Genomic DNA, 27417 nt, shown 5'->3' on the forward strand with positions numbered 1-27417 from the left:
AAAGAAATCTGCAGTGTGTTGACGTGAATGTGGGGAGACTATGAATGGGGATTGAGGTGAATGGTTGGTTGGTGGACAATGTAGTCTCATTGAGCCAAAGGTTCGGTTTCAATGCTGTATCCTTCTGTAACTCCATGACTCTAAAAGCAGGGAATGAGGACCTTTGTTCTATGAAGCATCCTTACATTGGTTTGATTTATAATCTACCAAGTTAATTGCAAAGCTACTGTACAAAGTTTCTGCAGCACATTGGAATATTCATTGCTTGGATACACAAGACGTATGTCAAGTCCATCAGGAGTTCCATCTGATGATGAATCATTTGCTGGGTGTGGGGATCCTGTCTGACAGTAGGTATTGCCAAAGGAAATTTGTCCCAGGATCTCTCAGACCAGTGTTGTGGCGCTTTGTCTTTGGAGGTGCAGAGTAAACATACACTTGTAGAGCCCTTCACGTCCTCCAAACATACTTCGACTTCATTTATACCTTTGCATTGTCTCTAAGGCATGGTTGGTACTGGAGTTAAGTGTCTACCATTAAAGATTTAGATATTTTCTATTACTGGTCCTTTGCGTCCATCTAAGTCTGACACAATGGATCTGACTGACAGTCTTTTTCGGAAACTGCGCTAACTATTTTCAGGTGGTTTCTCAGGCCTTGGTGCTTAAAGCATAAAGTCGTAAAGTCATATAGCACAGAACCAGGCCATTCAGCCTGTCATATCTATACAGACCATCAAGTACCCATCTGTACTAATCCCATCATCCAGCACTTGGTCTGTAGCCTCTTAATTCCCTGGCAATTCAAATATTCGTCTGGATGCTTGTTAAATATTGTGAGAGTCTCTGCTCCCACAACCCTCTCAAGATGTGCACTACAAACTGCAGCCACTCTCTGGGTGAAAAAAAATCTTCTTTAATTCTGTTGTAAATCTGTTACTCCTTACAGATTCAGAGTCGGATTAGTTTACACCAGAGTGAAATGAAATTCCTTGCTTGCATGAAGTTCGGAGAGAAAGCAGGACGGATGGTAATAATAAATTAACAATAACCCCAGCAATGAGCACAAGAACATCAGAACGATGCAAATCTGAAGTAATGTTGAAAGAAATGTAAAACTAACAATAATGAAATAATAAAGGGTACCGACACTGTCCTCTGCCATGGGAAAAAGTTTTCCAGGACCTACCCCATTCTTAAGAATCCTCTTCAAGATTTCAAATCCCTTCATACTCCGAGCCCCCTTTTTAAAACCTGCTCCAGTTTGAAATCACTGTGAAATAGCCGTATCTCTCTTGTTCTGGGCAGAGAATATTGCTATTAACTGCTCTACATATATAGGCTGTGCCCTATATGAAGAGAGCTCTGAAAATTTTGATGAGCTCAAAAAAAAAATCAGTATCAAAATGTAACTGTTATATTTTAAGTATGTGGATTATAATTCATTAAACTACAAATTTTTCAATTTGTTTTATTTTTCATGCAGCTTATTGATGGTTTTCATTTTCTGCCACAATCTTAAGAGTTCCTGTCTTTATTTAGCAGCTTTTGTACAGATTAAAATTGAAAATGGTCTTTTATTAAAGGATCAGTGAAAACTATGTTTTGTTTCCATGCTAGCTTGCTGTCTGGGAACATTCTTTAAAGTGGTTGACTGCTCAGTGAATTTGAGGACATCTCTGGTGTTGGGTGCCAGGGATCATGTTGAACATATGTCTGATGCAATTAAAAGCGAGTAAAGAGAATTTCACATTGCAGATCTTTGTGGGAAGCTTCCTTTGGGAGCTGTTGCTTAAACTCTTTACAGTCCTGTTTAAGGGAGTTCACTTGGCATTGATTAACCATCCCTTTATATGACACTCCAGCACAGGATCAAAATGTGATTGATAAGTTTGTGGCCTAAGGTAGAAGGAGTCAATTTTAGAAAACCTAGCACATTTATTTTTCAACATAGTCCCCTCCTACATGTACACACTTAGTCCAGCGGTTGTGAAGCATATGGATCCCTTCTTTGTAGAAGTGGTCCACAGCAGGGGTGATTGATACGTTCGTGGCCTAAGGTAGAAGGAGATGAGTTATTAACTTCAAACTTTCTGCATTATTACTCAAAGAGTTGAACTGCACGTGCATGTAACGAGAGCGTCTTGGACCTCCAGGTGGTCCACAGCAGGGGTGATTTATAAGTTCGTGGCTTAAGGTAGAAGGTGATGAGTTATACAGCTCTTGTTACATGCACGTGCAGTTCAACTCTTTGAGTGAAAATGCAGAAATTTTGAAGTTTCTCCTTATCTCCTTCTACTTTAGGCCACAAACTTATCAATCATCCCTGCTGTGGACCACTTCTGGAGGTCCAAGACACCGACTTCTACAAAGAAAGGATCTGTATGCTCCACAACTGCTGGACTAAATGTGTAAATGTAGGAAAAATAAATGTGCTAGGTTTTCTAAAACGGACTCCTTCTACCTTAGGCCACAAACTTATCAATCATCCCTCATAGCTATAAAAAGCTGTGGAATATCCTGAGACCACAAAAAAGCTACACTTCAGGTATAAGCTGGAACACCACATATCAGTTCTCACTGATGGGTTAGAAATGGGGAGCGGTAGCTGCTTCAAATCCCAGGGAGTTAGCATCCCAAGCGACCTGACCTGGGTCTGGAACATCCATGCAATCATGAAGAAGGCATGCTATTGTCTCTGTTTACTGAGAACCTTCAGGAGAATTGGCATGTTATCAAATTCTCTAATAGATTCTGCAGATGAACTGCTGAAACTATCCTGACTGGTTGCAACATGGCCTGGTATGGCAATTTCAATACATAGGAACCCGGGAGGCTGCAGAAAGTAGTGGACTCAACCCATTCCATTACAGGCATAGCCCTCTTCACCACTGAAAACAACCACAGCAGGCAATGCCCTCAAGAAGGTGGCATCTATCACCAAGGAATCCTAGTCCCAGTGTTGCTGCTACCATCAGGCAGGAAGTACAGAACTCTGAAACCTCACAGCACTAGGTTCAGGAACAGCTACTTTTCTATCACCACCTGGTTCTTGAACTGACCTGCATAACCCTGGCCTACCTTAGAAATAGAATCCTACGAACTGCCTCTTACACTAACATGGACTGTCTCTGATTGTGTCGTTTTGCACTAAGGTCTTGGTTTTCAGTTTTTTTCCTTCACTATCATAAAGGACGCTCGTCACCCAGGACATGCTCCCTTCTTAATGCTACCATCAGGGAGGAGGTACTGCAGCCTGAAGACACGCTCTCAACATTTTAGGAACAGCTTCTTCCCCTCTGCCATCAGATTTATGAATCAACAATGAACCAACCTATGACACTACCTCACCACTTTTGCACCCTTTTTGCACTATTTAATTTAATTTAATTTTTAAAATATGTATATTTCTTAGTGTAATTTATAGTACTTTTTACGTATTGCATTGTTCTGCTGCTGCAAAGCAACACATTTCACAATATATGCCAGTGATGTTAAACCTGACGGATTCTGGTTCATTTATAATTTATGTTCTGTGTGCTGTCTGAATCTAAGTGCCTGTGTTACCACGGCAAACAAGCTTTTCATTGTCTCTGTGTCTCATCGTACTTTTGCACACATGACAATGTATGCTCAGCAGCCACTTTATTAGGCACAAGTGTACAACTGCTTGTTAATGCAAATATCTAATCAGCCAATTATGTGGCAGCAACTCAATGCATTAACGCATTCAGACATGGTCAAGGGGTTCAGTTGTTGTTGGACCAAACATCAGAATGGGGAAGAAATATGATCTAAGTGACTTTGACCATGAAATGTTTGTTGGTGCAACAGGGGGTGGCTTTGGTATCTTAGAAACTCCTGATCTCCAGGGATTTTCATGCATACCAGTCACTAGAGTTTACAGGGAATGGTGAAAGAAACGAAAATAATCTAGTGAGCTGTAATTCTGCGAGCAAAACTACCCTGTAGATAAGAGAGGTCAGAGGAGAATGGCCGGACTGGTTCAAGCTGACAGGAAGAAGACAGTAACTCAATTAACCATGTGTTACAACAGTGGTGTGCAGAAGAGCCTCTCTGAATGCATGACCTTCACGCGGATGGCCTACAGCAGCAGAGGACCACGGATACTCCTAATAAAGTGGCTACTGTGCGTACTGACCCTGAGCTGACTATTTAACAGCCAGTTACTCATATCGGTATTGTCCGGGGCGACAGCACTGGACTGCGAGGCGAGTGGCCCTGGGTTCAAATTTGCATGCTTTCCATTCATGCTGGGTTGAGCATTGAGCTAGCAACTTGGCCTCATAAAAACAAACAGACAATATGCTAAAGAAACAACAAGGTGCACCAGAAAGTGTAGAGAGGTGAACAAAATGTATTTTATATCAATAAATGTTTTAACATATTCTAATAGAAGAGATAGGCACACAAGGTGAAAGGTGGAAATTCTATTAATCCTGCTTTATCCATCCTGGATGCAATTACTCAAATGAATTCTACTCAAATTGAGAGTGGAGCAACCTTTGAATACTCTTTAGCCATGTTCTCAGTTTTACTTGCACAATTTGTCTTTTGCACATTGATTGTTTGTTAGTCTTTGTTTATAAATAACTTTTCTTAAATTCTATAGTATTTCTTTATTTTCCTGTAAATAACTTCAAGAAAATGAATCTCAAGGTATTGTATGGTAAAAAGCATGCACGGATAATAAATTTACTTTGCCTTTGACTTTGAACTACCTGCCCCCATAATATTGCTGTCATTAAAAAAAAACACTTGCATCAGTTTTATAAACATCACTCTCCAAAATTACAGCTTTTGTTTAATTCGCTTTTCCAAACAGACACTACTTTCCTCATCAGTCACATCAAGGGCTACCTCCGAGATATGATGCAAACTTTAGAATAGGAGGTTGAAGAAAGCTACAGGAAGGCGAGCCGCTGCTTCAGATCCCCCGCTGACCTGGGTTCGGCCCTAACCCCTGGTGCTGTCAGTCTGGAGTTTGTATCTTCTCCCTGGGGCTGCATGGCCTTGCCCTGGGTGCTGCTGTTTCATCCCACATCCGAAAAGCATGAAGGCTGATGGGTTAATTGGTCAGTGTAAATTGCTGCTAGTTGGAATGAGTGATCGAATCTGGGAGGCTGGGCATTATTGGGATATAGGAGAATAAAAAGGGACAGCATTGAATAACAGTGTACAGGTTCAAGTTTTTTGTCATAGACATACAGTACATACACAGGGTATAAATGTGATGTTAATGAGCTTCTTGCTGCAACAGCAGAGTACAACCGTAAGTTAACATAAACTTAATTTAACAGTAATTATACTTAATTTAGAATTAGTGTATTGGGTTCTGGATGGTTGGCACAAGCTCAGTGGCTCACACAGCCTGTTTGCGTTCAGTATTTCTTGATGATTAGTCTGTGACTAATTGAAGTTCTTCTTTTTGATCATTTAACTGAAAAGGCCCGTTGGAGATACAGAGTAAAGAGAGAGGAGCTAACCGATTCTTATCAAAATAATGAGAAGGGTCAGGTAATTCATGCATGGGAATGGTAATCAGCTGAATTTCTTTCAGTAGAACAGTGAATTGACCAATTCAAGTTACCTTACTATTCATTTGTTGACATCTTTAAGTATCGAGGACATTTGACATCAAATGAAGACTCCAGGCAACGCTTGCAAGTTGGAACGAACAATCTGAAAAAGATGGACATGTTGTTAATGTATGAACGAAAATGACACATTCATATTTTAGGCATGTTCCCAGTATCTTCTCATTCCATTTCAGATTTCAAGGACTTACTATGTTCTATTTATTTGAGATAAATAGGACTTCCTCACAGAACTAAGGAAGGAATTGTCTACAATTTACAATCTTTTAACACTTAAACTGTATTAATAGTAATTATTCTGATTTTTTTTTCTGCTTGAATGATTTCACTGTAAATGACTGCTGGTTAAGGCTTTTCTTTTTGTGCATCACAGTGATACAACTAGTGGAGATGTTGCTTCAGTGCCTCAGTGCTACAGAACTGGTGTTAGTCCTGACCTGTGCCCTGTTGGTATGGAATTTGCTAACAGTACTATTGGACAGGAGGTACAGAAGTCTGAAGTCTGACTGAGGTCGATCAGTCATCAATTTAGAGTGCTCATATGGTGATCCCATCACCAAAGAAAGTCAGAAGAAGGATGTCACATTAAGGTGATGTCCTCTACTCTCCCACCTCCACTGCTCAACACATTAATCAAAACCCACAATGATGGCCTGGAAAATACCGGTCACTTTCTCTATCCTGAGAGCCATTCCTCAGCTGGGTAGACGTAGACAATGAAAGCCATTACTACATCCAGTGCACTAATATAACCTTTAGACAACCAAGAGAAAGAATTTCAAAGACGAGGAGCTCAGATTTCACACTATGTTCCTAGTGTACTAAGGAGCAACGACCCCTCTACAGTCGATACCAAGGCAATGGAGGAGAGGCCATGCAAATCCTCCCTATCTTTCGGCAGGATAGGCAAATGTGTCCACACGTTTCAGGCCAACATCCCAGCATTGAAACTTGATCACACTGAAATACTTCCAATAAGCAGGCTACATCATTAGTAGAATCAGGAACCAGATGCGCTAATCAGGAGCTTGATTCATTACTCATTGTTTCGTACTTCATACTGTCCCTATGACAAATTATAAGGTTTTTCAGCCCATTGAGCCTATGCCAGATCTCAGAGCCATCCCATCAATTCTGGTCTCCCTCTTATTTCCCACCAACCCATTTTCTTCCACATGTCCAATTACTCCCTGTGATTGTCTAGCTACTCACTCACATATAATACCAATTAACCAATCAGCATGACTTTGGGATGAGGGAAGAAACCAGGTCAGTTGGAAGGCTCCCATATGGTCCCAAGGTAAATGTGAAAACTCCACGACACGTAGATCTTCAGAGGTCATGGTAAGAGGTTTCCAGAAGGACAGAGAAAATGCTTTAAGGATTTCTCAAATCTTTTTGATTGAAATATAGCAAGGAATCCCTGGTCCATCACTGCTCAGAACGGAGAAGGAAAATCCAGACCCGAAAACTTGAATTCAGAGCCCAAGAGCCAACAATGGAAATAGTGCACAGTGTCCTAAACACCTACCCATCCCATTAAGCAGCACCTATTGTACCTAGATGAAACTTGGACCTACTGTGCCAGCTGCCAGTAGGGCAATCCCCACTCATGTTGTTGTAGCTCTGGAGCTTTGTCTCTCTCCCTCTCTCACACACACACATGCACGTGTGCATATACACATGGGTACATCTGCATGCACACGTACATATGTTCATCACCTCCCTTTGGATTTTTTTTGCCACAGCTACCTTGCAATAGTGACTTAACTTACCAGTGGCACTATGGGATGTGGAGGAGAACCTTAACACTCGGCTGGAACCACACCATGACAGGGAGAATGAGCAAGCTCCACACAGATCAGTGCCTTGCCCCCTGAGGTTTGGATTAAACCCTTGTTCTTGAAGCTGTGAACCAGTAACACTAAACCATTTGTACCACTGAACTGCCCACAGACTCAGAGCCCAAGAACAGGAGTGCAAGACCACCAACCCAAAGCACTACCGAAGAAAATTCCCCACAGGAAGTTTATGTGCTATTCTGTTCTGGCATTTCTTTAAATCTACCTTTGGGATGTGGACGTCATGGACAATGCCAGCATCTTTTCCCATTTCTAACTGCCCAGGAACTGACTGGCTACAGAAACCATTTCAGAATGACAATGATGGCTATTTTCCTCTGGAGTGGTGGAGGCTGAGGTGAGCTCTGATAGAGGTTTGTAAAATTATGAAAGTAGACAGCTGATATCTTTTTCCCAGGGTAGAAATGTTTATTGCTAGAGGGCATGCATTTAAGGTGAGAGGGGGAAAATTCAAAGAAGATGTTTGGGCAAATTTTTTTTAAACACAGAGAATGGTAGGTGCCTGGAATACACTGCCAGGATTGGCAGATCCTTTTAGGGGACTCTTAGATAGGCTTCTGAATCTGCGGACAATGTTGTGGGTGGGGGGATATGGGTCATGCATGGGCAGAATGGATTAGATTAATTAGGCTCATAGCTTGATTAGTTTGACACAGCATCACGTGTTGAAAGGTCTGTTCCCATTCTACTTTCTATGCTCTATGCAATCACATTTGTACAGTACCTGGCCCATTAATTATGAAGGATTTCATAAAATTCCTTCTCTCAATAGGTAATGAATCCTTTTTGGGTAGAGGCTATATTAATAGAAATATTTAAGGTGGAGGTGGATAAATAATTGAAAGACTGTTTTTTTGAGAGTTAGGAGGTACTGGGGTGGAGGCCTGAAGCAAAGCGACTATGTTCATATCGAACAGTGTAACAAGCTTGCTAGGCCTGGTGGCTTGTTGCTACTTTCTTGCGTCCTTGTGCGCCTTGTATTTCATCTTCAAGGGCATTAGTGAATTAAAATGATTATAGACAGTCCTATAATTTCTTGATCATCATCATCATCACTCACAGCTTTTTCATTCCAGAATTAAACACGCTTAAATTTCCTGATTGCTCTATTGAGATTTGAACTTCAGCCACTCAGTCCTAAAGCAGTGATATTACTATGCTACTGTACCCCACAACCCGTCTTATCTCTCTGTAGGTATAACGAGTCGATTTGACACAGTGGCAGCTCCGAATATGGTTGCTTTTATCAACATGGCAAGGAATGGGTAGAAATGCTATTTTCATAAATTGGCAGGAAAACTAAGTTGTGGAATATGTTCGTAACTCTACAAAGAAAACTTATCACAGCACTGTTGTTTGACAAATTCTGTACTACAGCTGTAGAAGATCTGTGTATGGCAGATTTACAGTTGCTTGAAGGAAGAAATAGTTCTTGTCATGTTGTTTTCCCACCATCTAATAAATTTCAAGTCAGCATGAAGTAAGTGATTATTATTTTTATGTTCTGGGCCATATGAAACACCTCTGATGAAGATAATGCTGGAGTGTATGGAATGCAGTAAAAATAAACTGTGTGAAAAAATTTGTACGTGCAGCAACAGTAAATTTTGTCTATGACTAAAATGACTTAATCTCTGTAAACCCAGGCTAGAGAAAGATATATGCAGAGTGTAGAGCAGAGCAGAAGACAGATTTATGTAATTCATGGGTAACTAAGAATATACTTAAGCTTCACTATAACACCTTTAACCTTCATCAGAGAGGATGGTGCAAAACAGGAGAAAAACGGACTTACTTCTTGTCTCAGTTTTTTATAAAGTAGATGGATAAAAATATTAACTTTTATCTAATGTGAATTCCACACATTTAAGTTAAATTGGTAAATTGGTTTAGTCTTGTCACATTCACTGAGGTACAGCAACAATCTTTGTTTTGCATGTCATCCATACTGATCATTTCATCATATTGGTGCATTGTGGTAGCACAGGGGAAAGACAAAACAGAATGCAGAATAAAGTGTTGCAGTTACAGAGAAAGTGCAGTGCAGGCAGACAATAGGTTCAAGGTTATAATGAAGTAGATTGTGAGGTCAAGACCACATCTCATCATGCTAAAGGACGGTTCAATAGTCTTATAACAATGGGATAGAAGCTGTCCTTCAGCTCGGTGGTATATGCTTTCAGTTTTTGTATCTGCTGCTTGATGGGAGGGGGGAGAAAAGAGAATGTTTGGAGTAGGTGTTGTCTTTAACTAAACTAAGCTGGTTTTTTTTTTATCCAGGCACTATGAAATATAAACAGAATCTGTGGAGCGGATGCTAGTTTCTGTGATGTGCTAACTAACGTTCACAGCTCACTGCAGTTTCTTGTGGTCTGTTGATATAACTCTGATTTTTTTCAGTTTAAAGCAGTACATTTTGGACATCATAGTAACCAAAGAATAAGAAGATGGAACAGTGATGAAGTGATAAGCAGCAATAATTCTCATTAAAATTTGAGCAGTCTCTAACGGCTGTAGGCCATACTTATTTCTATAGTTCTCATATATTCTTAGACTCTAGAAAGAATATCTTTATGACATCATGAATAATTTAACTGTTGTGTTTATCTTTCATCAGACTGCTATGTATAATTGTAAGAATAGTTCAGTGGTAATCAAAAGCTCTGCTTCTATCTCCACAGGTACTGCCTAATCTGCTGACTATTTTAAGCATTCTCTGCTTTTATTCCTCATTAAAATATTATAACAAGAACATACAGCACAGTGGTTGTAAAGCAGAATGCAACGTCCTTTACATTTATGGGGATCTTATAATTCACTCCATTTACATTTTTCTCTCCTGAATTTCTCTGTAAGGATGTTAAATCTTTGCTTGGGTGGAGGAGGACTACCATGAGTGTTGTCTATTTGCTGTTTCCCACTGTCTTCATGGCCCTCAGAATAGTAAATTCTGGATCCCTATTTTCCATTGAGAATCTCTCCATGGGCTCAGTCAGTCTTGTGTTTATGCAGATTGTGGAGTGGCATGCTGGAAATGTTGGTAACTAAGAAAGAATGGAATAGGGTTGATAGAAACAGCAGACTTCCTGTCTCATTTAGCAACTTATCTAGGCTAATGGATACTGAGAAACAAATGATTTAGAATAAAGATCAAGGAAACTTTAGGCCAAATTTTGTCTCCTGTTAAAACTTTCCCCCCTGCACTCTTCTACTAACTTGGTATAGGAGAATGCTCCTATCTTCCTGATCCCAGAGTTAGAAGGTGAGGTGCAATGATGACTGGGGTTTAGCTGGTGCATTGGGGCTTTACCAAGGATGGCAATAGAAGCCAAATCAATGGGAGCATTCATGAGCTTGTAGAGCAAGTGGACAAGAAGATAGAAGGTAAAGGGTATGGATAAAAACATTTAGAACTATGGATAAAAGCAATTAGAACTGATAGTTTCTGTGAATGCTAACTAGCTTGATTGGACTGACTAGGTTGCTTTTGTGCTTTTTTCATGTTCTGTTTACAAAGCCACATTCTATCTCAGGGACTGTCATCCTCAGCGTTCCTCTGTTCTTATACCCTCTACCAAGGCTCCTAAATTTTACAGGAAACTATGGTGTCACTCACTTCCTGCATGATTGACCTCTTTCTGTCCTTTTTGAACTTTTCATATCAGTTAAAGCCTCAATATTATTTACCATACTGTGGCTTATCTCTTCAAATTATTCTCTTGATCCTCAGGGAATTTTGTGATGCTGTAAAAATACAAATTTATTTTTGATGTTTTGATGGCAGCTGTGAAGCTTGTGCCCTAACCCTTCCTCACTCCACTCCTCTCTTAGTGTACCATAGACAGAAATGGGCCCTTTAGCCCATTTAGACCATGTTAACATGATCTTCTACCTTCTCCCATCTACCTGCACCCGGACCATAGCCTTCCATACCTCTCTCATACACGTACCTATCCAAACTTGTCTTAAATATTACAATTGAATCCGCATCTATCACTTCTGCAGGTAGCTCATTCCACACCCACACCAACCTCTGAGTGAAGAACTCCCCCTCAGATTCCTCTTAAGTATTTCACCCTAAACTCATGACATCTAGTTTTAGTCTAACCTGACCTGAGAGAAAAAGCCTGCATGCATTCATCTTATCTATGCTGTATATCTGATTATTTTGTACACGTCCCTAATTCTCATTCTCCTGTGCTTCAGGGAATAAAAGTCTTAACCTATTCAACATTTTCCTGTAATTCAGTTCCTCATGTCCTGGCAGCATCTTAGTAAATATTCTCTGCACTCTTTCAAGCTTATTGATAGCTTCTTTGAATTCACTTCTGGTAACTTATCTCTTTGACCAAACCCTTGGTCATCTGCTCTAATACCTTTATATGATTAGGTGTCAGATTTTGACTGGTAATTTTTCTGTGAGGTACCCCATGAAGCACTTCTGTTTAAGGGAGCTATTTAAATGAAAGATGATGCTGTTATTGTATGACCAGTGTACAAGAGAGCTTATTCTTCGTAACCACTGTTGTCAACTCTTGCTTTGTACTAATGCAAAGCACTTCAGAAGAATCAGAATCAGGTTTATTATCATCGACATGTCATGAAATTTGTTGTTTTGTGGAAATAATTCAGTACAGGACAAAAATTACTATTAAGGTATAAAATTGTATGAATAAATAGTCCAAAAGAGGTAAGACCATAAGACCATAAGACAAAGGAGCAGAAGTCAGCCATTCGGCCCATCGAGTCTGCTCTGCTATTTAATCATGAGCTGATCCATTCTCCCACTTAGTCCCACTCCCCTGCCTTCTCACCATAACCTTTGATGCCCTGGCTACTCAGATACCTATCAATCTCTGCCTTAAATACACCCAATGACTTGGCCTCCACTGCTGCCCGTAGTAACAAATTCCATAGATTCACCACCATCTGGCTAAAAAAATTTCTCCGCATCTCTGTTCTGAATGGGCGCCCTTCAATCCTCAAGTCAGCCCTCTCGTACTAGACCCCCCCATCATGGGAAACAACTTTGCCACATCCACTCTGTCCATGACTTTCAACATTCAGAATGTTTCTATGAGGTCCCCCCTCATTCTTCTAAATTCCAAGGAATACAGTCCAAGAGTGGACAAACGTTCCTTATATGTTAACCCTCTCATTCCCAGAATCATTCTAGTGAATCTTCTCTGTACCCTCTCCAACGTCAGCACATTCTTTCTTAAATAAGGAGACCAAAACTGCCCACAGTACTCCAAGTGAGGTCTCACCAGCACCTTATAGAGCCTCAACATCACATCCCTGCTCCTATACTCTATTCCTCTAGAAATGAATGCCAACATTGCATTCACCTTCTTCACCATCGACTCAACCTGGAGGTTAACCTTAAGGGTATCCTGTACGAGGACTCCCAAGTCCCGTTGCATCTCAGAACTTCGAATTCTCTCCCCATTTAAATAATAGTCTGCCCATTTATTTCTTCTGCCAAAGTGCATAACCATACACTATCCAACATCGTATTTCATTTGCCACTTCTTTGCCCATTCTTTCAATCTATCCAAGTCTCTCTGCAGACTTTGTTTCCTCAGCACTACCGGCCCCTCCACCTATCTTCGTATCATCAGCAAACTTAGCCACAAAGCCATCTATTTCATAATCCAAATCGTTGATGTACAACGTAAAAAGAAGCGGCCCCAACACGGACCCCTGTGGAAAACCACTGGTAACCGGCAGCCAACCAGAATAGGATCCCTTTATTCCCACTCTCTGTTTCCTGCCAATCAGCCAACGCTCTATCCACGTATGTAACTTTCCTGTAATTCCATGGGCTCTTATCTTGTTAAGTAGCCTCATGTGTGGCACCTTGTCAAAGGCCTTCTGAAAATCAAAATATACAACATCCACTGCATCTCCCTTGTCTAGTCTACTGGTAATTTCCTCAAAAAATTGTAATAGGTTTGTCAGGCAGTATTTTCCTTTAAGGAAACCATACTGAGTTCTGCCTATCTTGTCATATGCCTCCAGGTACTCATCCTTGACAATTGACTCCAACAACTTCCCAACCACCGATGTCAAGCTAACAGGTCTATAATTTCCTTTTTGCTTCCTTGCCCCCTTCTTAAATAGCAGAGTGACATTTGCAATCTTCTAATCCTTCGGAACCATGCCAGAATCTATCGACTTTTGAAAGATCATCGCTAATGCCTCCGCAATCTCCACAGCTACTTCCTTCAGAACACGAGGGTGCATTCTATCTGGTCTGGGAGATTTATCTACCTTTAGACTATTCAGCTTCCTGAGTCCTTTCTCTGTCGTAATTGTAGGAACAATGGGTTCATGAACAATTCTGAAATCTGATGGTAGAGGATAGAAACTGTTCCTAAAACATAGACTGCAGCTCTTCAGGCTGCTGTAACTCCTCCTTGATGGTAGTATTAAGAAGAGGGCTTGACCCAGTGGTGAAGGTCCTTTATGATCGAGGATTCCTTCTTGAGGTACTGTTGGAGATGCACCTGAATTTCAACATAGACCTAAAGTTATATAAAGGTATTTTACAAATACAGCATAACAATTTATTAGCTCCAGACATATAAGCTACATTACATTACATGCTAATACAAAATTTTAATGCTTGAAGTAGCATGGAAGAAGATACTATCATGACTTTTAAGAAATATCTGCACACAACCTTGAACAAGAGACAGGAGTTGTAGATAATACTTTCCACTGCTGCTGTTGTGTTATAGATGTTTAGATGGACACGCTAGGGGGAGCTGTGCACAGAATGTCTGCTTCTTGACTGCTGTACACTATGAAAATAAACTCACAATTTGACAGATGGACAATGAAAATTTGAGTACCTTCATTTATGCCATGCACAGTTATGTGGCAGTTTTGTAGAATATGTATTTATCTCCTTAAGGGTGCATAATTTAGGAAAGCATTTGAACAAATTCTTTTCAGGAGCAGTCAGTTTAAAAAAATAATTCCTAGCAGCCATGTTATATACTGCGGAAGTATTGCCGAGGCAGATCTGGTACTGTGGTAGTAAATAGCATGAAAGTTACAGCTGATGCATAACAAACTATTTCATGCTAATGTAAAATTTTAATGTTTGAAGTAGTGGTGGAAGAAGATACTATCATGACATTTAATAAATATCCAAACACATTCTTGAATTGTTAAGGTGTAGAATCTACAGATCTAAAGTGGTAAAAGGGATTCATGTAGATGTGTACTGCAGGTGTCTGGACGTGGCAGAAGTGGATATTTTCCTGCTATACAACTCCATAACTCTATACATTCAGCAGAATGTGACTCAGTCAAAGTGAATGACGACTGAATGAAAATATTGTTCAACATTCTCATCATTCAGCTCCGCTGCCAGGGCAACAGAAGGTAACTTCTAGTGACAAAAGTTCATTAATGAAATTTGTTCTAGTATTGGCTGGATTGGAGCATTGTACCTATGGGAAGGATTGGATAGGCTGGGCTAATTTTCCCAGGAGAAGAGAGGCTGAGAGGTGAGCTGAGAGAAGTATGTAAAATTATGAGAGGCACTGGTAGGGTAGATGGTTCAAATCATTTTTCATGTATCAAAAACAATAGGGCACAATTTTAAGGTAGAGGAAGGAGTTTTAAAGGGAATCTGAGGAGAAAGAATTTTACATGGAGAGCGGTTGATATCTAGACCAGGTGCTGGAATCAGATAAAAACACTATGTTGCAGAGGCATTTAGACAGACAGGCTACATCCGGCTTCTGTTTATTAATTACAGTTCAGCTTTCAACACCATCATCCTTCAATACTTCAACAAGCTTCAGAACCTCGGCCTTTGTACCACCCTTTGCAACTGGATCTTTGACTTCCTCATCGGGAGACCACAGTCAGTGCAGATCAGAAATAACCTCGCTGACAGTCAACACGATGTGTGCTTAGCCCACTGCTCTACCCTCTCTACACTCATGACTGTGTGGCTAGGCACAGCTCAAACACCATCCATAAATTCACCAATGAATTTATGGAAGCAACTGTTGTCGGTAGAATCTTGAATAGCTACAAGGAGGCATACAGGTATAAGATAGATCAGCTGGTTGAATGGCTTCATAACAACAACCTTGTACACAACATAAGCAAGACCAAGAAATTGACTGTGGGCTTCAGAAAGGGCTAATCGGGAGATAACCCAACAGTTCTCATCAAGGAGTCAGCGGCGAAAAGGGGTGAGCAGCTTTGGGTTCCTGGCTGTCCACATGTCTGAAGATCTATTCTGAACTCAGCATACTGAGGCGATTACAAAAGAAGCCACACCAGCAGCTACTTTTCACCTGGAGTTTGTGGATGTCACCTAATATTCTAACAAATTTCTACAGGTGTAGAGCGAAGAGCATTCTGATTGGTTGTATCACTTAGGAGTGAATACACAGGATTGGGAAAAGCTGCAGAAAGTTGTAAACTCAGCTAGCTTCTTCATGGACACTAGATTCCCACCATCGAGGACATCTTCAAAAGGCGATGACTCAAGGAGATAGCATCCATCATGAAGGACCCTCACCATACACAACATGCCAACTTCTCATTTCTATTATCAATGGGAGGTACAGGAGCCCGAAGATGCGCACTCATGACTGTTTTTTATAAACAGCTTCTTCTTCTTGTTTAGTTATTCTCTGTAACTCATAGTAACTTTTATATCTTGCTTTGTACTGCTGCCGCAAAACAATAAGTTTCACGACATACTGTACGTCAGTGACAATAAACCTGATTCTGATGGTCCAGGCTTGATTACTAAAAGTTGGGAAGGTGGCAATAACTTGCAGTAAACAACAGGAGAGGTCAAAGATCAGAGAGGTACACTCAAAACATAATGAACATATCCACGAACATCCTGTAAATCTAATGTTGCCACATCTATTTTTGTCATGTAAATTATGCTAATTTAAGTAAATGTAACATATCTGTAATATACAGTGCTGCTGCTGTAAAAAGCACGTGTTCACGGCACTTGTACTCTAGGTATGAATCAACTTGAACTTGTTCTGCACCCTTTATAAGACGTTGAGATTATTCTTGTAGTGCAGAGCCTAAATAAGTTAGCAAACTCTGGCTGTTAGTTCATTTGACTTTATAACCAACCTCCACGTTCATGCTGCAAACCTGGCACCTCTGGCCTCCCACTGGTGAGGCACTGTGGTAATTACACAGAGTGGAGTTCACACAGGCAGCCTCCTTCTGAAACTTAGCCACGCATGTGTGTAATTGCAAACATAAGAACAAACTCAGAGGGCATAATTTTCGAATTCTCTATGATTACAGTTATGTCCTGTCCATTACTTATTGCCTGATAGGCTCATGGAAGAGTTAAAATAAATATGCTGCAGGAATTTATTTCTGGATCAACATGACAAAAGCAGATTATGTGGCCATAATCACGCTAATATTTGTTTGTGATTGCTGCACACAAGTGGGGGGGGGGGTACATCATACAGCGATCAAACTTCAAAACAATTATTTGGCTCTATAATGCACTGCGACTTCCTGAGGTCAAGAAAGCTTTTCTTCTTTTGTCTCTAACTGACTGCTTAGGCCATTGTTCAGTGGTACTGCCCAGGGGGATGCCTTACCATAGACCTTCAACTATGTTTCAGGTGCTATATGTTTTGGACGCAAGATATTGGGTGCTGCCCTCATAACCTTCAGCTCGTAGCATAGTCTGAGGTAGCAGGATGTTGTGCTTCAGAGAAAGGCCTTGTAGAGTTTAGGAATTATATGTCCTGTATGCACATTATATCACTCATGGAAACAGGAACAATATAGTGGGGAAGTCTGAAGTATTGGGACAACCTCATTGTGGTTCTAAGGAAAAGAGAATATTATTGGAGATTAAATCTCTGTAACATGGCTGTTTGAATTGTAACTTAATACAAAGCTCAAACACAAGAAATTCTGCAGTTGCTGGAAATCCAGAGCCAACACACACAAAATGCTGAAGTAACTCAGCAGGTCAGGCAGCATCTACGGAAATGAACAAAACAGTTGATGTTTCAGGGCTGGAAAGGAAGGGGGAAATGCTAGAATAGAAAATGTGAGAGGAGGGGAAGGAGGACAGCTAGAAGGTGATAGGTGAAGCCAGGTGGTTGGGAAAGATAAAGAGGTGGAGGAGAAGGAATCTGATAGGAGAGGAATGTGGACCATAGGAGAAAGGGGAGAAAGGGAAGAAAGAGCGGCAATAGGCAGATGAGGAGAGGTAAGAGACAAATGTGAGGAATAGGATAAGAAGGGAGGGGGAGGGAAAATTTTTTTGCCAGAAGGAGAAATGATATTCATGCTATCAGGATGGAGGCCACCCAGATGGAATATAAAGCGTTGCTTCTCCATCCTGAGGGGGGCACAAGAGGAGGCCATGGACCAACATGTCGGAACAGGAATGGGAATTGGAATTAAAACATTGGGCCATCAGGAAATTCCACTTCCGGCTGATGCTGCTGGGCTCAAGAAAGATTATTGAATTTAAAAACCTGATCCGAAAAATTCCATTCTCCCCAGTTTCCAGCAGTAATTTGTATGTAGGTACCACCCACTCCGTAACCAGACAATTATTAGTAAGGCAATTCATGCATGCTGTTTAGGATGGAATTTAAAACCATTACTTAACAAAGTATTAGAGAAAAGTGACCAAAGATGTAGATTGATGTGTGGGGCGGGGGGTGGGGGTAGGGTGGTGGAGAGATAGAGAAATTTAGCAGTTGAACAGCTACAAGTTTAGGAAACCTTAAAATGTACTCTTTATATGTGGAGGACATAAAACTATAAGATCTCACATATCACCTGCCAGTTTGTACTCCCCCTGCACCCTCCTCTTATTCTGGCTTCTGCCTTCTTCCTTTGGGTCTTGGCCCAAAGCATCAACTGCTGATTTCCCTCCATAGATGCTGCCTGACCTGTTGAGTTCCTTCAGCATTTTGTGCTTGTTACTCAAGATTTCCAGCATTTGCAGACTCCCTTGTGTCTAAACCATAAGAATGCTTTTCTTTGGTGAGAGGAATTTCAGATTTGTAATCTCTACACTGACACTGTTGACAAAATTAATGTAAATACAAGCAAAAAATGTTGGAATTGGTCTGTAGGTGAGGCAGCAGCTGCGGAGAGAGAAAGAAACAGACCTTTTAGTTCAATGATTATCTATTTGTTCTGAAAGGGAACCTGTCTAAAACATTAACGTTACACACTGTCCTTTAGTGAATATATTATTCCAATGTAAGCACCTTACTATGTAGCAAATCTATGCCACTTTTTCTATATTAAAACTTTAAAAACATTTCAAAAGCACATAAATGGCTGTAAAACATATTGCAATATTTTGGGATTTTGAAAGGTGCGGTGTAATTTTAGAGTTTTCTGTGGGAAAGTAAGTCGAATAGTTCTATTAAAGGCTAGTTATTAAAGAGATTGCTTATTTACAGAATCAAGGGAAGGCCACGGCTTGGAAAACAGCCACTTGCCCCAGTAGGTCCATGCCAACTCTATCTATGAGCAATTCAACTAGCCCACTCTTCCAACCTCTGTTCACAATGTTTGAAACAGTATTCTTTCAAGTATTTATCCAATTCCCTTTTGCATCTGCCTCTGGAATGGAGAGTTTTAGTTACAAGCAGAGATTGAATAAGCTAGGGATGTTCTCACTGTAGCACAGGACTTTGAAGGGCAATCTTATATAGCTTCATAAAATGACAAGGAACACAGAACATAGCACTCTTCAGCATAGTCTAGGTCCTACAGCGACAATGCTGTGCCAACTCCAAGGTCAATCTAACCATTCCCTCTCATATGGCCCTCCATTTTTTTTAGCTAGGGTAGATAGCCACAAGATAGTCACTGTCTTTTTCCAAGTGTATGGGTGTATAACAGGCATTAACTTAAGGCAAGAACTAAAAGGTTTAAAAGGGAACTAAGGGGCAAGTTTTCACACTGGGGTTGGTGGGAACATGGAACAAGCTGCCAGAGGAAATGGTAGAGGCAGGTCCAAAGACAGAATTTTAAAAAAAATTACCTATCCAGGTAAATAAACTCTTTTATCCATGGAATCTTAATAGCAAATCTTTTCTGCGACTCGCTATCCTGAAGGGTGGTGACTAGAACTGGATATTGTACTTCTGATACAGCGGAAACAATGTTTTGTAAAGGTTCCTAGCTCGTGTCCATAGCTTCAAGGTGTTTTTTAAAACTTCTTCCTTGAGATACCTGCCTTTTCAAGGACACTGCTAGATCCCGATGTTCCTTTCATCTTTATATTTGCTTTGTAATTCCTTGTTATTGGAAATTCAGAGAACTAATAGGAAAATGTGTTGGTTGTCCATCGATTTTGACAATGATTTTGTGCATCTCATCTGATGTGTGTTTGGAGGTGACTGTACAGACCAACTCTTCAACAGCATAAGTGTTCACAGTGGGGATGAGGGAGCTGTCCTGCTTCCATAGGCATAGCTGTTCTTGGTGTTTTCCTCTTCTGACACGTGGTCTCCAGGGCCTTGTGATGCTTGTCTGATAAGTTGCTGTGAGCAAGTTTACCCAATGCACGACAACCAGTTTTGTTTCATGCCCAATGTTCCAAATACCGGGGAGTAAGCCCACTCTAAGCAATGCTGGCTTCCACACAGTCTTTATACCTCTTATGTACGAGGTCTACCACGGTCTCTGCTTCCCTGTGATAACTGGTCATACAGCAGCTGCTTAGGGAGTCTGGAGACCTCCATGCATATAACATGTCCGGTCCAATGAAGCTGTCCTTTCAGGATCATAGCTTCAATACTGGTCGTCATTGCCCTATCGAGGACTTAGGAGTTTGAGATATGATCATGCCAGCAAATACCAATGGTGGACGTAAGGGCGTTCCAGCAGTTTGGGTTTCCTTTTGTAAATGGTCCATGGTTCACAACCTCACAGGAAGCCAGTGAGGACAACAGCCTTGTACAAGTTGATCGTAGTGGACATCTGGATATTGTGCTGGCTTAGCACACGTGATCGCAGGTGGCCCAGGCTCTGACTAGCCTTGCAAATCCTGGCATTGAGTTCTTTATCTGAGGAACCATCACTGGAGAAGACAGTGCTGAGGGCTTTAAATTCCTTTACTACCCTCAGTGTTGTGCCTTCAATGGTGATGGAAGGCAATGCAGCAGTGGCTCCAGGAGCAGGCTGAAATAAGGCCTCTGTTTTGTCTTGGCTGATGGCGAGGTTTCTGTGAACCTGTCAATAACGAGTTGCAGACCGGACTCTGTGTGGCCTGTAGAGAGCAGTCACTTGCATAGAGTGCTTCGTGTTCAATTCTGCACTCAGGGACCTTGGACGTGGGGTGTGTTTACAGTACAGGTTTGATGGATCATTGTTTGATCTGCGTTCCTAAAAGCCAAATCTAAGCTGGTTAAAAGAATCATCCTCAGAGCGCGCTAAAAGGAAAACATGTGCTTCCTTTAAAACACAGTCATTAATCTTTTTATATATTCGGTAGTAAAAATGTACAACTATACAAAATGCTCATAACAAAATATCAGATATCATGCCTCATAGTCAATAACATAGATAGAAAGCGGGAAGCTACAATGGCCACGCCTCTGGCACAGAGTCTGTCCCTGTGGCTCAGAAGGGTAGGGAAAGGAAGAAGGCAGCAGTAATAGGGGACTCTATAGTTAGAGGGTTAGACAAGCGATTCTGTGGATGCAGGAAAGAAATGCAGATGGTAGTTTGCCTCCCAGGTGCCAGGGTCTGGGATGTTTCTGATCACGTCCACGATATCCTGAAGTCGGAAGGTGAATGGCCAGAGGTCGTGGTACATATTGGTACCAACGATATAGGTAGGAAAAGGGAGGAGGTCCTGAAAGCAGACTACAGGGAGTTAGGAAGGAAGTTGAGAAGCAGGACCTCAAAGGTAGTAATCTTGGAATTACTGCCTGTGCCACGCGACAGTGAGTACAGGAATAGAATGAGGTGGAGGATAAATGCGTGGCTGAGGGATTGGAGCAGGGGGCAGGGATTCAGATTTCTGGATTACTGGGACCTCTTTTCGGGCAGGCGGGACCTGTACAATAAGGATGGGTTGCACTTGAATCCCAAGGGGACCAATATCCTGGCAGGGAGGTTTGCTATTGGGGAGAGTTTAAACTAGAATTGCTGGGGCTGGGAACCAAACTGAAGAGACGGTGGAAGGGGCGGTTGGCTCACATTTAGAAAAAGCTTGGAAACATTGCGAGAGGGAGGATAGACAGGTGAAGGAGAAGGGATATGCTCAGACCAATGGTTTGAGATGTATCTATTTTAATGCAAGATGCATCATGAACGGAGTGGACAAGCTTTGAGCGTGAATCAGTACTTGGAGCTATGATGTTGTGGCCATTACAGAGACTTGGATGGCTCAGGGGCAGGACTGGTTAATTCAAGTGCCAGGCTTTAGATGTTTCAGAAAGGACAGGGAGGGAGGCAAAAGAAGTGGGTGGTGTGCCATTGTTGATCAGAGATAGTGTCACGGCTGCAGAAAAAGAGGAAGTCATGGAGGGATTGTTTACTGAGACTCTGTGGGTGGAAGTTAGAAACAGGAAGGGGTCAATAACTCTACTGGGTGTTTTTTATAGACCACCCAATAGTAGCAGGGACATCGAGGAGCAAATAGGGAGACAGATTCTGGAAAGGTGTGATAAAAACAGGGTTGTTGTGGTGGGAGATTTTAATTTCCCAAATATTAAATGGCATCTCCCTTGAGCAAGTGGTTTAGAAGGGGTGGAGTTGGTTAGGTGTGTTCAGGAAGGTTTCCTGACACAATATGTAGATAAGCCTACACGAGGAGAGGCTGTACTTGATCTGGTATTGGTAAATGAACCTGGTCAGGTGTCAGGTCTCTCAGCGGGAGAGCATTTTGGAGATAGTGATCACAATTCTATCTCCTTTCCAATAGCATTGGAGAGGGATAGGAACAGACAAGATGGGAAAGTGTTTAATTGAAGTAAGGGGAAATATGAAACTATTAGGCAGGAACAGATGTTCTCAGGGAAATGTATGGCATAAAATGTGGCAAATGTTCAGGGGATATTTGCGTGGCATTTTGCATAGGTAAGTTCCAATGAGACAAGGAAAGGATGGTAGGGTAAAGGAACCGTGGTGTACAAAGGCTGTTGAAAATCTAGTCAAGAAGAAAAAAAAAGCTTACAAAAGGTTAAAAATCTAGGTAATGATAGAGATCTAGAAGATTATAAGGCTAGCAGGAAGAAGCTTAAGAATGAAATTAGGAGAGCCAGAAGGGGCCATGAGAAGGCCTTGGCAGACAGGATTAAGGAAGACCCAAGGCATTCTACAAGTGTGTGAAGAGCAAGAGGATAAGACGTGAGAGAATAGGACCAATCAAGTGTGACAGTGGAAAAGTGTGTATGGAACTGGAGGAGATGGCAGAGGTACTTAATGAATACTTTGCTTCAGTATTCACTATGGAAAAGGATCCTGGTGATTGTAGGGATGACTTACAGCAGATTAAAAAGCTTGAGTTTATAGACATTAAGGATGTGCAGGAGCTTTTGGAAATGATCAAGTTGGGTAAGTCACCGGGACCGGACGAGATATACCCCAGGCTACAGTGGGAGGTGAGGGAGGAGATTGTTGAGCCTCTGGCAATGATTGCATCATCAATGGGGACAGGGAAAGTTCTGGAGGATTGGAGGGTTGCAGATGTTGTTCCCTTATTCAAGAAAGGCAGTAGAGATAACCCAGGAAATTATAGACCAGTGAGTCTTATTTCAGTTGTTGGTAAATTGATGGAAAAGATCCTGAGAGGCAGGATTTATGAACATTTGGAGAGGCATAATAGGATTAGGAATAGTCAGCATGACTTTGTCAAAGGCAGGTTGTGCCTTATGAGCCTGATTGAATTTTTTGAAGATGTGACTAAACACATTGACGAAGGTAGAGTAGTAAATGTAGTGTATATGGATTTCAGCAAGGCATTTGATAAGGTACCCCATGCAAGACTTATTGAGAAAGTAAGGAGGCATGGGAACCAAGGGAACATTGGTTTTTAGATCCAGAACTGGCTTGCCCACAGAAGCCAAAGAGTGGTTGTAGACAGGTCATATTCTGGATGGAGGTCGGTGACCAGTGGTGTGCCTCAGGGACCTGTTCTGGGAACCCTACTCTTCATGACCTGGATTAGGAAGTGGAGGGATGGGTTAGTAAATTTGCTGATGACACAAAGGTTGGGGGTTTTGTGGATAGTGTGGAGGGCTGTCAGAGGTTACAGCGGGACATTGATAGGATGCAAAACTGGGCTGAGAAGTGGCAGATGGAGTTCAACCCAGATAAGTGTGAGGTGGTTCATTTTGGTAGGTCAAATATGATGGCAGAATGGTAAGACTCTTGGCAGTGTGGAGGATCAGAGGGATTTTGGGGTCTGAGTCCATAGGACACTCAAAGCTGCTGTGCAGGTTGTCTCTGTGGTTAAGAAGGCATACGCTACATTTGCCTTCATCAACCATGGGATTAAGTTTAAGAGCCGAGAGGTAACATTACAGTATATAGAACCCTGGTCAGACCCCACTTGGAGTACTGTGTTCAATTCTGGCCACCTCACTGCAGGAAGGATGTGGAAACTATAGAAAGGGTGAAGAGGAGATTTATAAGTATGTTGCCTGGATTGGGGAGCATGCCTTACGAGAATAGATTGAGTGAACCTGGCCTTTTCGCCTTGGAGTGATGGAGGATGAGAGGTGACCTTACAGAGGTGTATAAGGTGATGAGAGGCATTGATCATGTGGATAGTCAGAAGCTTTTTTCCAGGGCTGAATTGGCTATCATGAAAGGGTACAGTTTTAGGGTGTTTGGAAGTAGGTACAGAGGAGATGTCAGGGTGTAAATTTTTTACGCAGAGAGTGGTGAGTGCATGGAATGGGCTGCTGGTGACAGTGGAGGAGGCGGATACGATAGGGTCTTTTAAGAGACTCCTGGATAGGTACATGGAGCTAAGAAAAATAGAGGGCTATGTGTAACCCTAGGTAATTTCTAAAGTAAGCACATGCTCGGCACAGCCTTGTGGGCCGAAGGGCCTGTATTGTGCTAGAGGTTTCCTGTGTTGCTATGTTCCTAAGTCCTATGCGGAGAGTATAGTGAGATAGGGAAAAGGCCAAAGAGCAGTAACGTGTGCCATTCAGAACAGGAATAGGATGATAGGACAGATGGAAGAGTGGCCGAGGAAGCAGTGCAAGGGGCAGGATTTCAGGATTCTGGATCATCGGGATCTCCTCCTGGAATGAGAAGAGATCCTGTACAAAAAGGACGGGTTACACCTGAAAACAAGGGGTCGCATATCCTTGCGGGCAGGTTCGTCAGAGATGTTAGGGAGAGTTCAAACTAATTTGGCAGGGGGATGATACCCAGAATGATAGTGCTGAGGATAGGGCAGTTGACATACAAGTAGACGCAGTGTGTGGTGAGGCAGTGAGGAAGGACAGGCTGATGATAGGGCAACATTACAGTCAGTGCGATGAGCTGAAATGTAACATGGGAGCAAAATAGAAAAGAATGACAAATGCAGGACTGAATGTGTTATATTTGAATGCACACAGTATTTGGAATAAGGGAGGTGATCTTGTAGCGCAGTTAGAGATTGGTAGGTATGATGTGTGGGCATCACTGAATCATGGCTGACAGAAGATCATAGTTGGGAGCTTAATGTTCAAGGATACACATTGTATCGAAGGAACAGTTAGGTAGGCAGAGGGGCTGGGGTGGCTCTGTTGGCGAAAAATGAAATCAAATCCTTAGAAAGAGATAACATAGGGTCAGAAGTTGTAGAATCCCCTTGTGGGTAGAGTTAAGGAGCTGCAAGGGATGAGAGTTATGTATATACAGGCCTCCGAAGAGTAGCCAGGATGTAGGATCTAAATTAAATAGGAGATAGAAAAGGCATGTGATAAGGGCAATGATATGATAGTCATGTGGCATTTCAGTATGCAGGTAGATTGGGAAAATCAGGTTGGTGTTGGATTCCATGAGAGGGAATTTGTAGAATGCCTACAAGATGGCTTTTCAGAGCAGCTTGTAGTTGATCTCCCCACACCCCCGTCCTCTCCTTTGCCATTCCACATCCCATCCTCTTTTCCCTCTCTCACCTTGTCTCCTTGCTCGCTCATTGCCTCCCTCTATTGCTGCTCCCCTCTTTTCTTTCTTCTGTCCTCTTCTGCCAGACACTCCCTTCTCCAGCCCTGTATCTCTTTCACCAGTCGGCTTCCCAGCTCTTTACTTCATCCTTCCCCCTCTCCCGGTTTCACCTGTCACCTTGTGTTTATCTTTCCCCTCCCCCCACCTTTTCAACCTACTCCTCACCTTTTTTACTCCGGTCCTGCTGAAGGGTCTTGGCCTGAAACGTTGACTGTGCTTTTTTGCTTAGATGCTGCCTGGCCTGCTGAGTTCCTCCAGCATTTTGTGTGTGTGCTTGGATTTCCAGCATCGGCAGATTTTCTCTTGTTTGCAGTTGAGCTCACTAGGCGAAAGGCAATTTTGGATTGGATGTTGTGTAATGAAGCAGATTAGATTAAGAATTAAAGGAAAATAAAAAAGTAAATGCTAGGCCAGCAGGCCATTAACTAAACCTCTCAAACTGAAACCTAACGCTGATACTATGGTTTGGAAGCAGTAACTAATACTATATAAATGCTGCTCCTTTAGTCAAAACAGTAGTCTTTCTTCCCGGAATAAGGATAAATGTACATGGAGAACGTTGACATTGATGTGCTTAAGGTTAAGTTTCAACAAGACTGCAGCGAGAGGGAGGGAGTTAAATACAATCAGAATTAAATTCAAATCAGCTGGAATGTGCAAACTCATGACAGTGATTGTGACCCCTTTCTGCAGTCAGCCTGCAAGGGCTCTCAGGCCCCATGGCAGAGACCATGATTGTGACGCGTTAGGAGGCTGTGATCATAATATGATAGAATTCACTCTGCAGTTTCAGGGAGAAGATAAAATCAGATGTATCTGTATTAAAGTGGACTAAAGGGAATTACAGAGGCATGAGAGAGGAGCAGGTCAAAATTGATTGGAAGTGGGCTCGAGCAGGGATGACAGCAGATCAGCAATGGCTGGAGTTTCTGGGAGCAATTTGGAAGGCACAGGATGGATACATCCCAGTGATGAAGAAGTATTCTAAAGGGAGGATGAGGCAACCGTGGCTGACAAGGGAAGTCAAAGATGTGCCAGCATTGGAGAAGGTTCAGAGGAGATTCACGAGAATGATTCTGGGAATGAAAAGGTTAAGGTATGAGTGGAGTTTGATGGTTCTGGAACTGTACTTGCTGAAGTTTAGGAGGATCTCATTGAAACCTATTGAATGTTGAAAGGCTTAGAGTGGATAATGAGAGGATGCTTCCTATAGTAGGTGAGTCTAGAGAACCAGAGGGCACAACCTCAGAATAGAAAGATGTCCCTTTAGAAGAAAGATGAGGGTGGATTTCGTTAGCCAGTGCAGCTGGAGCAACCCAGAGTAGGCCCAAAGCCTTTGTATTCCGTTCATCATATTAACAGGGCAAATCGCCGCAAAGTTTGCAGTCACAAAGCACAGCAGTCTCACAGCCTTAGCATCATGAAGAAAGGAGCCCCCAGGATCTCTGGGCAGATGTTTATATAGCCTGAACAGTGGATCATATCTCTCAGTAAGACCCAGGCACCGCTGCTGCGAATCACTCCAGGCCTAGATTTCGCTGCTGAAGAAGCTGTTCTTGACCACTCCAAATTGAGTTGGCACTTCGAGCAATCCACCTTTGCACCTGGGTTAGTTGGATGGGCATCAGACCTCCTCTGCCTCACCTTCTCCTCTCTGAGTCATTGACTCCAACCAGCATGGCTCATCTCCAAATGCATTGATTTTGCAGTGCACCAGCAGGGCACATCTTGCAAATTCACTTTGTCTTCACT

General features: G+C 42.0%; 1 protein-coding gene across 2 annotated transcripts in view; it reads right to left on the reverse strand.

The window, feature by feature from the left end:
* Window positions 1–25950, reverse strand: part of LOC134352080 (protein APCDD1-like) — a 75691-nt gene extending 49741 nt beyond the window's left edge. The window contains exons 1-3 of one of the 2 annotated variants that reach the window (XM_063059264.1): window positions 25831–25936; window positions 13753–13988; window positions 5611–5702 (exon numbers count right to left, since the gene is read on the reverse strand). The gene's annotated coding sequence lies outside the window, so the exon portion shown is untranslated. Of the gene's footprint in view, window positions 1–5610; window positions 5703–13752; window positions 13989–25830 lie in introns of both variants that reach the window. The other variant, XM_063059254.1, reaches the window with a different exon arrangement.
* Window positions 25951–27417: the final 1467 nt, after the last annotated feature.

The sequence above is a fragment of the Mobula hypostoma genome, chromosome 1 (assembly GCF_963921235.1).
Source record: "Mobula hypostoma chromosome 1, sMobHyp1.1, whole genome shotgun sequence".
NCBI classification, from domain to species: Eukaryota; Metazoa; Chordata; class Chondrichthyes; order Myliobatiformes; family Myliobatidae; genus Mobula; species Mobula hypostoma.